At 40.2% G+C, this 14,940-nt stretch overlaps 2 non-coding genes across 2 annotated transcripts; both read left to right on the forward strand.

Moving 5' to 3' along the window:
- The first annotated feature begins 115 nt into the window (after positions 1–115).
- On the forward strand, positions 116–187 carry TRNAL-CAA (transfer RNA leucine (anticodon CAA)). Its single transcript has one exon. It is a non-coding gene; the product is annotated as a tRNA-Leu (tRNA).
- Positions 188–1,197: 1,010 nt separating this feature from the next.
- On the forward strand, positions 1,198–1,269 carry TRNAL-CAA (transfer RNA leucine (anticodon CAA)). Its single transcript has one exon. It is a non-coding gene; the product is annotated as a tRNA-Leu (tRNA).
- Positions 1,270–14,940: the final 13,671 nt, after the last annotated feature.

The following is a 14,940-nucleotide window of genomic DNA, read 5'->3' on the forward strand; positions in this document are numbered from 1 at the left end:
ATATATAATCCCCTCCAGCACTTTCTAAGACCAGGAGCAGACGGAAGAGCCAAACTAGAAAATGTCGGGATTTTCTAGCAATTCAAATAGAAGATTTTTTTTGTATTATATTACCGCCTGGTTAGCTCAGTGGCAGAGCGTGAGCCTCAAAAGCTCAAGGTCGTGAGTTCGATTCTCACACCAGGCAAACTTTTTTTTTTAGTTTTTTCATGTTTTTATATCTGTACAACATTTAGCCTATTTATCCATTATAATTTACATATTAACAAACCATTGTGGTTTGTGACATTATCTGAAATCGTTATTATACTGTGCTCTCATTTCCTTCTTGTGTTTACTTTAGTTAACCCAAAAAACATACATTTGAAGGCCTTCTTATATCGTGAAATTTGTGATATAGAAACATTTATTTATACATGAAATATGTTAATACTGTTCCGTACTATTGTAATGTACAAGATGATAATATTTGTAAGTGAATAATTAGTTGTAATGGAGCGTTATTGTAGGAAAGTTTCGAGATGTGTTGACCAACAAATGTACACAATGCTACGGCTGTTGCCATCCAGAGAGAACGGATGCCCATCGGTTGGTCGAGATACTTCCAAACTTTCCTACAATAACGATACATTACAACTAATTATTCACATACAAATATTATCATCTTGTACATTACAAAATTACGAAACAGAATTAACATATTTCATGTAGAAATAAATGTTTCTACATCACAAAATTCAACATATAAGAACGTATTCAAATGTATGTTTTTTGGGCAAACTCAACTAAATACATGAACAAACTATGAGCACAATATTTATATATATCATACAAACCTCCAACAGTCACGATCGAACCCGGGACCCATGTGCAACAGGCGGGAGCGTTACCGCTAGGATATGATGGCCCCTAATAGGGAAATGACTATTGGAATACTATGTACTCGAATACCCTTCATCTCACCTTGGTGATCAACTGGATCTACACCGGTTATTTCCCATCAGGCTCATATATATATATATATATATATATATATATATATATATATATATATATATATATATATATATATATATATATATATATATAATCCCCTCCAGCACTTTCTAAGACCAGGAGCAGACGGAAGAGCCAAACAAGAAAATGTCGGGATTTTCTAGCAATTCAAATAGAAGATTTTTTTTGTATTATATTACCGCCTGGTTAGCTCAGTGGCAGAGCGTGAGCCTCAAAAGCTCAAGGTCGTGAGTTCGATTCTCACACCAGGCAAACTTTTTTTTTTAGTTTTTTCATGTTTTTATATCTGTACAACATTTAGCCTATTTATCCATTATAATTTACATATTAACAAACCATTGTGGTTTGTGACATTATCTGAAATCGTTATTATACTGTGCTCTCATTTCCTTCTTGTGTTTACTTTAGTTAACCCAAAAAACATACATTTGAAGGCCTTCTTATATCGTGAAATTTGTGATATAGAAACATTTATTTATACATGAAATATGTTAATACTGTTCCGTACTATTGTAATGTACAAGATGATAATATTTGTAAGTGAATAATTAGTTGTAATGGAGCGTTATTGTAGGAAAGTTTGGAAGTATGTCGACCAACAGATGGGCATCCGTTCTCTCTAGATGGCAAATGTACACAATGCTACGGCTGTTGCCATCCAACTATTGGTAGTATACATTAAGACATGAAGGCAATAGTCTACAAATGTCACTAAATTGTAAGTTGAATCATTACAAACACACACTGGACTAAGAAGACAAACCCTTCTTTTGTGATCTTCCTGTCTAATAAAGCACTAAATAAGGATTCCTTGTGTGCATGAGGCTACGGATCAAGTTGGGTGTGCTCTAACAGGGAAGCCAGATGTATTCATGTCACAAAGTCTTTTTGTAATTTAGAGAAATACAGTCATTACGCTAATGATGAAATTAATATCTGTAAGGTTTTAGTGTTTGCCACGACCTCAAAACCAGTGGAACCTGAGTGCCCTAAAACATTAATAAGACCTATTAACATCTTAAAAAAGACCAGGATATACATATTACTAAATCAGATTATATATATATATATATATATATATATATATATATATATATATATATATATATATATATATATATATATATATTCGCACAACTGTCCATGCAATGGGACACATCCATTTGGTCCTGGAATGGGTTCAGTTTGGTAATATAAATAGAACTTCCAAATTTCACATTAAATGTTACGATGGCCGACTGGTTTAAGGCGCTGCGTTCAGGTCGCAGTCCGACCTTCCGGGCGTCGGTCCGAATTCCACTTCTGACATTTTGATTTATTTATTATTTGTATAAAATATGACTCACCCAGACACAACAACCACCATAAAACATGAGTAATGACGAAATGAAACGTTTGTTAACACTTTAAATATTACTACCTTAAATCAGCTTTTGACTGAACTTTCTTTTTAGTACCATGAGGAAAATATGTTTTGTATATATATATATATATATATATATATATATATATATATATATATATATATATATATATATATATATATATATATCAGATTGGGGTGTCTAAATGTGTGTGCATGTAACCAAGATGAGAAAAAAGGAGAGATAGGTAGTATGTTTGAGGAAAGGAACCTGGATGTTTTGGCTCTGAGTGAAACGAAGCTCAAGGGTAAAGGGGAAGAGTGGTTTGGGAATGTCTTGGGAGTAAAGTCAAGGGTTAGTGAGAGGACAAGAGCAAGGGAAGGAGTAGCACTATACCTGAAACAGGAGTGGTGTGAGTATGTGATAGAGTGTAAGAAAGTCAACTCTAGATTGATATGGGTAAACCTGAAAGTGGATGGAGAGAGATGGGTGATTATTGGTGCATATGCAACTGGGCATGAGAAGAAAGATCATGAGAGGCAAGTGTTTTGGGAGCAGCTGAATGAGTGTGTTTTGATGCACGAGACCGGGTTATAGTGATGGGTGATTTGAAGGCAAAGGTGAGTAATGTGGCAGTTGAGGGAATAATTGGTATACATGGGGTGTTCAGTGTTGTAAATGGAAATGGTGAAGAGCTTGTAGATGTTTATGCTGAAAAAGGACTAGTGATTGGGAATACCTGGTTTAAAAAGAGATATACTTAAGTATACATATGTAAGTAGGAGAGACGGCCAGAAAGCGTTATTGGATTATGTGTTAATTGATAGGCGCGTGAAAGAGACTTTTGGATGTTAATGTGCTGAGAGGTGCAACTGGAAAGATGTCTGATCATTATTTTATGGAGGCAAAGGTGAAGATTTGTAGAGGATTTCAGAAAAGAAGAGAGAATGTTGGGGTGAAGAAAGTGGTGAGAATAAGTGAGCTTGGGAAGGAGACTTGTGTGAGGAAGAACCAGGAGAGACTGAGTGCAGAATGGAAAAAGGTGAGAGAAAAAGACGTAAGGGGAGTGGGGGAGGAATGGGATGTATTTAGGGAAGCAGTGATGGCTTGCGCAAAAGATGCTTGTGGAATTAGAAGCGTGGGAGGAGGGCAGATTGGAAAAGGTAGTGAGTGGTGGGATGAAGATGTAAGATTATTAGTGAAAGAGAAGAGAGGTATTGGACGATTTTTGCAGGTAAACAATGCAAATGACTGGGAGATGTATAAAAGCAAGAGGCAGGAGGTCAAGAGAAAGGTGCAAGAGGTGAAAAAAGGGCAAATGCGAGTTGGGGTGAGAGATTATCATTTAATTCTAGAGAGAATAAAAAGAGGTAAATAAAGTGCGTAAGACAAGAAAACCAATGGGAACATAGGTGAAGGAGGCTAATGGGGAGGTAATAACAAGCAGTGGTGAGGTGAGGAGACTGAGAGAGTATTTTGAAGGTTTGTTAAATGTGTTTTTGTCGAGCTGGTGTGCAAAGTCAGAGGGTTAGGGAAAATGGTTTGGTAAACATAGAGGAGGTAGTAAAAGCTTTGTGGAAGATGAAAGCCACCAAATCAGCGATTTTGGATGGTATTGCAGTGGAATTTATTAAAAAAGAGGTGGGTGTGTTGTTGACTGGTTGGTAAGGATATTTAAAGTATGTATGACTCATAGTGAAGTACCTGAGGACTGGCAGAAGGCTTGCATAGTGCCATTGTACAAAGGCAAAGGGGAAAAGAGTGAGTGCTCAAATTGCAGAGGTATCTCTGTAAAAGTTTGTTGAGTATTCCTAGGAAATTATATGGAAGGGTATTGATTGATAAGGCGAAGGCATGTACAGAGAATCAGATTGGGGAAGAGCAGTGTGGTTTCAGAAGTGGTAGAGGATGTGTGGATCAGGTGTTTGCTTTGAAGAATGTATGTGAGAGGTACTTAGAAATACAAATTGATTTGTATGTAGCATTTATGGATCTGGAGAAGGCATATGATAGAGATGATAAAGATGCTCTGTGGAAGGTATTAAGAATATATGGTGTGGGAGGCAAGTTGTTAGATGCAGTGAAAAGTTTTTATCAACGATGTAAGGCATGTGTACGAGTATGAAGAGAGGAAAGTGACTGGTTCTCAGAGAATGTTGGTTTCCGGAAAGGGTGCGTGATGTCTCCATGGTTGTTTAATTTGTTTATGGATGGCATTGTTAGGGGGGTGACTGCAAGAGTTTTGGAAAGTGGGGCAAGTATGCATTCTGTTGTGGATGAGAGAGCTTGGGAAGTGAGTCAGTTGTTGTTCGCTGATGATACAGCGCTGGTGGCTCATTCGGGTGAGAAACTGCAGAAGCTGGTGACTGAGTTTGGTAAAGTGCGTGAAACAAAAAAGCTGAGAGTAAATGTGAATAAGATCAAGGTTATTAGGTACAGTAGGGTTGAGGGACAAGTCAACTGGGAGGTAAGTTTGAATGGAGAAAAACTGGAGGAAGTGAAGTGTTTTAGATATCTGGAAGTGGATTTGGCAGCGGATGGAACCATGGAAGCGGAAGTGAATCATAGGGTGGGGAGGGGGCGTAAATTCTGGGAGCGTTGAAAAATGTGTGGAAGTCGAGAACATTATCTTGGAAAGGAAAAATGGCTATGTTTGAAGGAATAGTGGTTCCAACAATTTTATTTGGTTACCAGGCTTGGGCTATAAATAGAGTTATGTAGAGGAGGGTGGATGTGCTGGAAATGAGATGTTTGCGGACAATATGTGGGGTGAGGTGATTTGATCGAGTAAGTAATGAAAGGGTAAGAGAGATGGGTGGTAATAAAAAGAGTGTGGTTGAGAGAGCAGAAGAGGGTGTTTTGAAATGGTTCGGTCACATGGAGAGAATGAGTGAGGAAAGATTGACAAAGAGGATATATGTGTCAGAGGTGGAAGGAACGAGGAGAAGTGGGAGACCAAATTGGAGGCGGAAAGATGGAGTGAAAAAGATTTTGAGTGATCGGGGCCTGAACATGCAGGAGGTTGAAAGGCGTCCAAGGAATAGAGTGAATTGGAATGATGTGGTATACCAGGGTCAATGTGCTGTCAATGGATTGAACCAGGGCATGTGAAGTGTCTGAGGTAAACCATGGAAAATTCAGTGGACCCTGGATATGGAAAGGGAGCTGTGGTTTCTATGCATTGTACATAACAGCTAGAGACTGAGTGTGAACGAATGTGGCCTTTGTTGTCTTTTCCTAGGGCTACCTCGTGCACATGCGGGGAGAGGGGGTTGTTATTTCATGTGTGGCGGGGTGGCGACGGGGAATGAATAAGGGCAGACAGTATGAATTATGTACATGTGTTTATATGTATATGTCTGTGTGTGTTTATATATATGTATACGTTGAGATGTTTTATTATTATTTTGCTTTGTCGCTGTCTCCCACATTAGCAAGGTAGCGCAAGGAAACAGACGAAAGAACGGCCTAACCCACCCACATACACATGTATACACAGACACGTCCACACACGGAAATATACATGCCTATACATTTCAATGTATACATATACACACACAGACATATACATATATACACATGTAGATAATTCATAGTCTGCCTTTATTCATTCCCATCGCCACCTCGCAACACATGGAATAATAACCCCCTCCCCTCTCATGTGAGCGAGGTAGCGCTAGGAAAAGACAACAAAGGCCCCATTAGTTCACACTCACTCTCTAGCTGAGTGTGATGTACAGGTATTTATATGTGCTGTGTGTGGACGTGTATGTATATACATGTGTATGTGGGTGGGTGGGGCCATTCTTTCGTCTGTTTCCTTGCGCTACCTCGCTAACGCAGGAGACAGCGACAAAGTATAATGAATACATAAATAAATCTTATCTATTTCCTTTGTAACACTAATCATCTGTTATACTCCTATATCAATCGCATCATTCATTCAAAAAATGCAATTGCTGGTAAAGAAAAATTATCACCATTTGAATGTGGATTTGATCCTAAAGGATCAGCACGCATTCCGTTTTCTTTAGAGTTCTTCCTAATCTCTGCTATTTTTTCAATTTTTGATGTAGAAATTACACTATTACTACCATTAGTATGCACTATAAACCTATCAAATTTAATCTCATGATCTTCCACGGGACTTATTTTCTTTTAAATCTTTTATTGCAACTATATGTCGAATGGCATTCCGGAGCCCTTGAATGATATCAATGGGGTTATAGTCAACAATGATATGTAACTTGCACTCACAAAGTGTTATATTTAACTAACCTCACTTCAATTAGAAAGCGAAAATTTGTTCTTAGGTTTGATCTAAGCCTTGGTTTAATTAACCTCTAATTAAATTTTGGTAGAAGCCAAAAAGAGGCTTATCACTGTTAATGATTTCAATGAAATTTCATTTTCCTACCAATGAAGCATTTGTGGAATGAAAAAGGCTTCTAACTTATTTTCAAAGTGGTTCAATTCTGTTTATGCATCTTTTTCATTGTGTAACTTTTAACACATTACATTCCTAATGTAAAGATGAAGATCAATCTCTCAAAAAATATATACTTATACCCACAGGTAAACTAAACCTCATTTGCAGCTTCAATGCAATATTCTAAAAATTAAATCATATGAGTAATAAAGCATGATTAAGGCAATATTAACTCAAACATTTTTTTTCATAAAAACTTTAATTTAAGTCTTATCCTATGTTATTTCAATAAAACTAGAGCCTCTTATTAAGACATTATGACCTCCCTGTCTACCTAAATACTCTAATCAAACCCCATCAAACTTTTTTTTTTATTTAGCACCAACTTTTCATGTCAATCTGATAAATGAAGTTTTTTTTTTTTTTTTTTTGCTTTGTCGCTGTCTCCCGCGTTTGCGAGGTAGCGCAAGGAAACAGACGAAAGAAATGGCCCAACCCACCCCCATACACATGTATATACATACGTCCACACACGCAAATATACACACCTACACAGCTTTCCATGGTTTACCCCAGACGCTTCACATGCCCTGATTCAATCCACTGACAGCACGTCAACCCCGGTATACCACATCACTCCAATTCACTCTATTCCTTGCCCTCCTTTCACCCTCCTGCATGTTCAGGCCCCGATCACACAAAATCTTTTTCACTCCATCTTTCCACCTCCAATTTGGTCTCCCTCTTCTCCTCGTTCCCTCCACCTCCGACACATATATCCTCTTGGTCAATCTTTCCTCACTCATTCTCTCCATGTGCCCAAACCATTTCAAAACACCCTCTTCTGCTTTCTCAACCATGCTCTTTTTATTTCCACACATCTCTCTTACCCTTACGTTACTTACTCGATCAAACCACCTCACACCACACATTGTCCTCAAACATCTCATTTCCAGCACATCCATCCTCCTGCGCACAACTCTATCCATAGCCCACGCCTCGCAACCATACAACATTGTTGGAACCACTATTCCTTCAAACATACCCATTTTTGCTTTCCGAGATAATGTTCTCGACTTCCACACATTCTTCAAGGCTCCCAGAATTTTCGCCCCCTCCCCCACCCTATGATCCACTTCCGCTTCCATGGTTCCATCCGCTGCCAGATCCACTCCCAGATATCTAAAACACTTCACTTCCTCCAGTTTTTCTCCATTCAAACTCACCTCCCAATTGACTTGACCCTCAACCCTACTGTACCTAATAACCTTGCTCTTATTCACATTTACTCTTAACTTTCTTCTTTCACACACTTTACCAAACTCAGTCACCAGCTTCTGCAGTTTCTCACATGAATCAGCCACCAGCGCTGTATCATCAGCGAACAACAACTGACTCACTTCCCAAGCTCTCTCATCCCCAACAGACTTCATACTTGCCCCTCTTTCCAAAACTCTTGCATTCACCTCCCTAACAACCCCATCCATAAACAAATTAAACAACCATGGAGACATCACACACCCCTGCCGCAAACCTAAATGAAGTAAAAATCACAAATCTACAAAACTAGAAATGGAAGACAGATCAATTGACATCAAATTATCTATTCATATTCATATTGTACTTTGTCGCTGTCGCCTGCGTTTGCGAGGCAGCGCAAGGAAACAAATGAAGAATGGCCATAGCCACCCACTTACACATGTATATACATAAACGTCCACACACGCATATATACATACCTACACTTTTCAACATATACATACATATACATACACAGACATATACATATATACACATGTACATAATTCATACCTGCTGCCTTTATTCATTCCCGTTGCCACCCCACCACACATGACATGACAGCCCCCTACCCCCACATTAGTGCCAGGTAGAGCTAGAAAAAGAACACAGAGGCCACATTCATTCACAGTCAGTCTCTAGCTGTCATGTATAATGCACCGAAACCACATTTCCCTTTCCATATCCAGGCCACACAATACCCCAGACGCTTCACATGCCCTGGTTCAATGCACTGACAGCATGTCGACCCCGGTATACCACATCATTCCAATTCACTCTATTCCTTGCATGCCTTTCACCATCCTGCATGTTCAGGTCCTCGATTGCTCAAAATCTTTCTCACTCCATCCTTCCACCTCCAATTTGGTCTCCCACTTCTCATCATTCCCTCCACCTCTGACACATATATCCTCTTTGCCAACCTTTCCTCACTCATTTTCTCCATGTGACCAAACCATTTCAATACAACCTCTTCTGCTCACTCAACCACATTCTTTTTAATACCAAACATCTCTCTTACCCTTTCATTACTTACTCGATCAAACCACCTCACACCACCTATTGTCCTCAAACATCTCATTTCCAATATATCCACCCTCTTCCACATAACCTTATCTATAGCCCATGCCTCGCAACCAAATAACATTGTTGGAACGACTATTCCTTCAAACATACCCATTTCTGCTTTCCGAGATAATGTTCTCGCCTTCCACACATGCTTGAACGCTCCCAGAACATTCACCCCCTCCCTATCCCTGTGACTCACTTCCACTTCCATCTGCTGCCAAATCCACTCCCAGATATCTAAAACACTTCACTTCCCCAGTTTTTCTCCATTCAAACTTACCTCCCAATTCACTTGTCTCTCAAACCTACTGCACCTAATAACCTTACTCTTATTCACATTTACTCTCAGCTTTCTTCTTTCACACACTTTACCAAACTCAGTCACCAGCTTCTACACTTTCTCACCCTAGTCAGCCACCAATGCTGTATCATCAGCGAACAACAACTGACTCACTTCCCAAGCCCTCTCATCCACAACAGACTGCATTCTTGCCACTCTCTCCAAAACTCTTGCATTCACCTCCCTAACAACCCAACACATAAACAAATTAAACAACCATGGAGACATCGTGCATCCCTGCTGCAAACCGACATTCACTGGAAACCACTCACTTTCCTTTCTTCTTACTCATGCACATGCCTTACATCCTCGATAAAAACTTTTCACTGCTTGTATCAACTTGCCTCCCACACCATAAACTCTTAATAACTTCCATGGAGCATCTCTATCAACTATCATATGCCTTTAAACTATAATTCATATTCATAAAACTGAATATATATCCCAAGATCCCCCCAAAATTTATTACTGCTAAAGCTAAAATTTCCAAGAAAATCTCAAACAAATTATATATCTCTGAGAATAACAATCATGATAAAACTGATCTTATTACTACAGCCCCTACTCTCAATTCCAATCTAGGACTTGTTATAGTTGTAGTAGAATCTCCGATTGATATAAAAGAACTAATATTTGGTTCACCTCTAATAGTATAAAATACAAGACAATAAGTATGACATACAGTTAAACCAGTTGTTGAAACACACAACAGAAAGTCAACCGTATTGATATAATTATTTATCATACTTTGTCGCTGTCTCCCGCATTAGCGAGGTAGCGCACGGAAACTTATGAAAGAATGGCCCAATCCACCCACATGCACATGTATATACATACACATCCACACACGCACAAATACATACCTATACATCTCAACATATACATATATATATACACACACAGACATGTACATATATACACATGTACATAATTCATCAAAATACTCACTCCATCTCCTTCTCACATCACCACTACTTGTTATCACCTCCCCATTAGCCCCCTTCACTGAAGTTCCCATTTGCTCCCTTGTCTTACGCACTTTATTTACCTCCTTCCAAAATATCTTTTTATTCTCCCTAAAATTCAATGATACTCTCTCACCCGAACTCTCATTTGCCCTCTTTTTCACCTCTTGCACCTTTCTCTTGACCTCCTGCCTCTTTCTTTTATACCTCTCCCACTCATTTGCATTTTTTCCCTGCAAAAATCATCTATATGCCTCTCTCTTCTCTTTCACTAATAATCATACATATTCATCCCACCACTCACTACCCTTTCTAATCAACCCACCTCCCACGGTTCTCATGCCACAAGCATCTTTTGCGCAAGCCACCACTGCTTCCCTAAATACATCCCATTCCTCCCCCACTCCCCTTACCTCCTTTGTTCTCACCTTTTTCCATTCTGCACTCAGTCTCTCCTGGTACTTCCTCACACAAGTCTCCTTCCCAAGCTCACTTACTCTCACCACTCTCTTCACTCCACTATTCTCTCTTCTTTTCTGAAAAACCCTACAAATCTTCACCTTCGCCTCCACAAGATAATGATCAGACATCCCTCCAGTTGCGCCTCTCAGCACATTAACATCCAAAAGTCTCTCTTTCGCGTGCCTATCAATTAACACATAATTCAATAACGCTCTCTGGCCATCTCTCCTACTTACGTACGTATACTTATGTATATCTCGCTTTTTAAACCAGGTATTCCCCATCACCAGTCCTTTTTCAGCACATAAATCTACAAGCTCTTCACCATTTCCATTTACAACACTGAACACCCCATTTATACCAATTATTCCCTCAACTGCCACATTACTCACCTTTGCATTCAAATCACCCATCACTGCAACCCGGTCTTGTGCATCAAAACCACTAACACACTCATTCAGCTGCTCCCAAAACACTTGCCTCTCATGACCTTTCTTCTCATGCCCAGGTGCATGTGCACCAATAATCACCCATCTCTCTCCATCACCTTTCAGTTTTACCCATATCAATCTAGAATTTACTTTCTTACACTCTATCACATACTCCCACAACTCCTGTTTCAGGAGTAGTGCTACTCCTTTCCTTGCTCTTGTCCTCTCACTAACCCCTGACTTTAATCCCAAGACATTCCCAAACCACTCTTCCCCTTTACCCTTGAGCTTCGTTTCACTCAGAGCCAAAACATCCAGGTTCCTTTCCTCAAACATACTACCTATCTCTCCTTTTTTCTCATCTTCGTTACATCCACACACATGTAGACACCCCAATCTGAGCCTTTGAGGAGGATGAGCACTCCTCGTGTGACTCCTTCTTCTGTTTCACCTTTTAGAAAGTTGAACTACAAGGATGGAAGGGTTTCTCGCCCCCCACTCCTGTCCTCTTTAGTCGCCTTCTACGACACGTGAGGAATGCGTTGGAAGTATTCTCTCTCCCCTATCCCCTATTCATTCCCTTCGCCACCCCGCCACACATAAAATGAAAATCCCCTCCCCCAGCATGTGCGCGAGGTAGCGCTAGGAAAAGACAACAAAGGCTACATTCATTCACACTCAGTCTCTAGCTGTCATGTATAATGCCCCGAAACCACAGCTCCCTTTCCACATCCAGGCCCCACACAACTTTCCATGGTTTACCCCAGGCGCATCATATGCCCTGGTTCAGTCCATTGACAGCACGTCGACCACGGTGTACCACATCGTTCCAATTCACTCTATTCCTTGCACGACTTTCACCCACCTGCATGTTCAGGCCCTGATCACTCAAAATCTTTTTCACTCCATCTTTCCACCTCCAGTTTGGTCTCCCACTTCTCCTCATTCCCTCCACCTCTGACACATATATCCTCTTGGTCAATCTTTCCTCACTCATTCTCTCCATGTGACCAAACCATTTCAAAACACCCTCTTCTGCTCTCTCAACCACACTCTTTTTATTACCACACATCTCTCTTACCCTATTATTACTTACTCGATCAAACCACCTCACACCACATATTGACCTCATACATCTCATTTCCAGCACATCCACCCTCCTCCGCACAACTCTATCTGCAGGCAACACCCCGCAACCATATAACATTCTTGGAACCACTATTCCTTCAAATATACCCATCTTTGCTTTCGGAGATAACGTTCTCGACTTCCACACATTCTTCAATGCTCACAGACCTTTCGCCCCCTCCCCCACCCTATGATTCACTTCCGCTTCCATGGTTCCATCCACTGCCAAATCCACTCCCAAACATCTAAAACACTTCACTTCCTCCAGATTTTCTCCATTCAAACTTACCTCCCAATTGACTTGTCCCTCAACACTACTGTACCTAATAACCTTGCTCTTATTCACATTTACTCTCAGCTTTCTTCTTGCACAAACTTAACCAAACTCAATCACCACCTTCTGCAGTTTCTCACATGAATCAGCCACCAGCGCTGTATCATCAGTGAACAACAACTGACTCACTTCACAAGCTCTCTCCTCCACAACAGACTGCATACTTATCCCGCTTTCTAAAACTCTTGCATTTACCTCCCTAACAACCTCATCCATAAACAAATTAAACAACCATGGAGACATCATGCACCCCTGCCGCAAACCAACATTCACTGAGAACCAATCACTTTCCTCTCTATCAACACATACACATGCCTTACATCCTTGATAAAAACTTTTCACTGCTTCTAACAACTTGCCTCCCACACCATATATTCTTAATACCCCCCCACAGAGCATTTCTATCAGCTCTATCATATGTCTTCTCCAGATCCATAAATGCTACATACAAATCCATTTGTTTTTCTAAGTATTTCTCACATACATTCTTCAAAGTAAATACCTGATCCACACATCCTCTACCACTTCTGAAACCACACTGCTCTTCCCCAATCTGATGCTCTGTATATGCCTTCACCCTTTCAATCAATACCCTCCCATATAATTTCCCAGCAATACTCAACAAACTTATACCTCTGTAATTTGAGCACTCACTTTTATCCCCTTTGTCTCTGTACAGTGGCACTATGCAAACATTCCACCAATCCTCTGGCACCTCACCATGAGTCATATATGTATTACATAATCTTAAAAACCAATCAACAACACAGTCACCCCTTTTTTAGTAAATTCCACTGCAATACCATCCAAAACCACTGCCTTGCCAGCTTTCATCTTCCGCAAAACTTCTACTACCTCTTCTCTGTTTACCAAATCATTCTCCTTAACCCTCTCACTTTGCACACCACCTTGACCAAAACACCCTATATCTGCCACTCTATTATCAAACACATTCAACAAACCTTCAAAATACTCACTCCATCTTCTTCTCACATCACCACTACTTGTCATCACCTCCCCATTAGCCCCCTTCACTGATGTTCCCATTTCTTCCCTTGTCTTTCGCACTTTATTTACCTCCTTCCAAAACATCTTTTTTTTTTATTATGCTCTGTCACAGTCTCTCGTGTTAGCGAGGTAGCGCAAGAATACAGATGAAAGAATAGCCTGACCCACCCAAATACACATGTATATACAAAATCGTCCACACACGCACATATATATTCCTATACATCTCGACGTATACAAATATATATACACACACAGACATATACATATATACACATGTACATAATTCATACTATCTGACCTTAGTCATTCCTGTCGCCATCCAGCCACATAATGAAATGAAAACCCCCTACCCCCGCATGTGCACGAGGTAGTGCTATGAAAAGACAACAAAAGCCACATTTCTTCACACTCCGTCTCAAGCTGTCATGTATAATGCACCAAACCAACAGCTCCCTTTCCACATCCAGGCCTCACAAAACTTTCCATGGTTTACCCCAGATGCTTCACATGCCCTGGTTCAATCCATTGACAGCACGTCAACCTCGGTATACCAAATCATTCCAATTCACTCTATTCCTTGCATGCCTTTCACCCTCCTGCATGTTCTAGCCCCAATCACTCAAAATCTTTTGCACTCGATCTTTCCACCTACATTTTGGTCTCCCACTTCTCGTTCCCTCCACCTCTGCCACATATATCCTCTTTGCCAATCTTTCCTCACTCATTCTCTCCATGTGACATAATCATTTCAAAACACCCTCTTCTGCTCTCTCAACCACACTCTTTTTATTACCACATATCTCTCTTACCCTTTCATTCTTTCATTACTTACTCGATCAAACCACCTCACACCACATATTGTCCTCAAACATCTCATTTCTAGCACATCCACCCTCCTCCGTACAAATCTATCTATAGCCTACACCTCGCAAACATATAACATTGTTAGAACCACTATTCCTCCAAACATACCCATTTTTACTTTCCAAAATAACGTTCTCAACTTCCACACATTCTTCAATCATCCCAAAACTTTTGCCCCTCCCCCACCCTATGATTGACTTCCGCTTCCATGGTTCCATCAGCTGCCAA

This window comes from Panulirus ornatus, chromosome 54 (genome assembly GCF_036320965.1).
Source record: "Panulirus ornatus isolate Po-2019 chromosome 54, ASM3632096v1, whole genome shotgun sequence".
Classification (NCBI taxonomy): domain Eukaryota; kingdom Metazoa; phylum Arthropoda; class Malacostraca; order Decapoda; family Palinuridae; genus Panulirus; species Panulirus ornatus.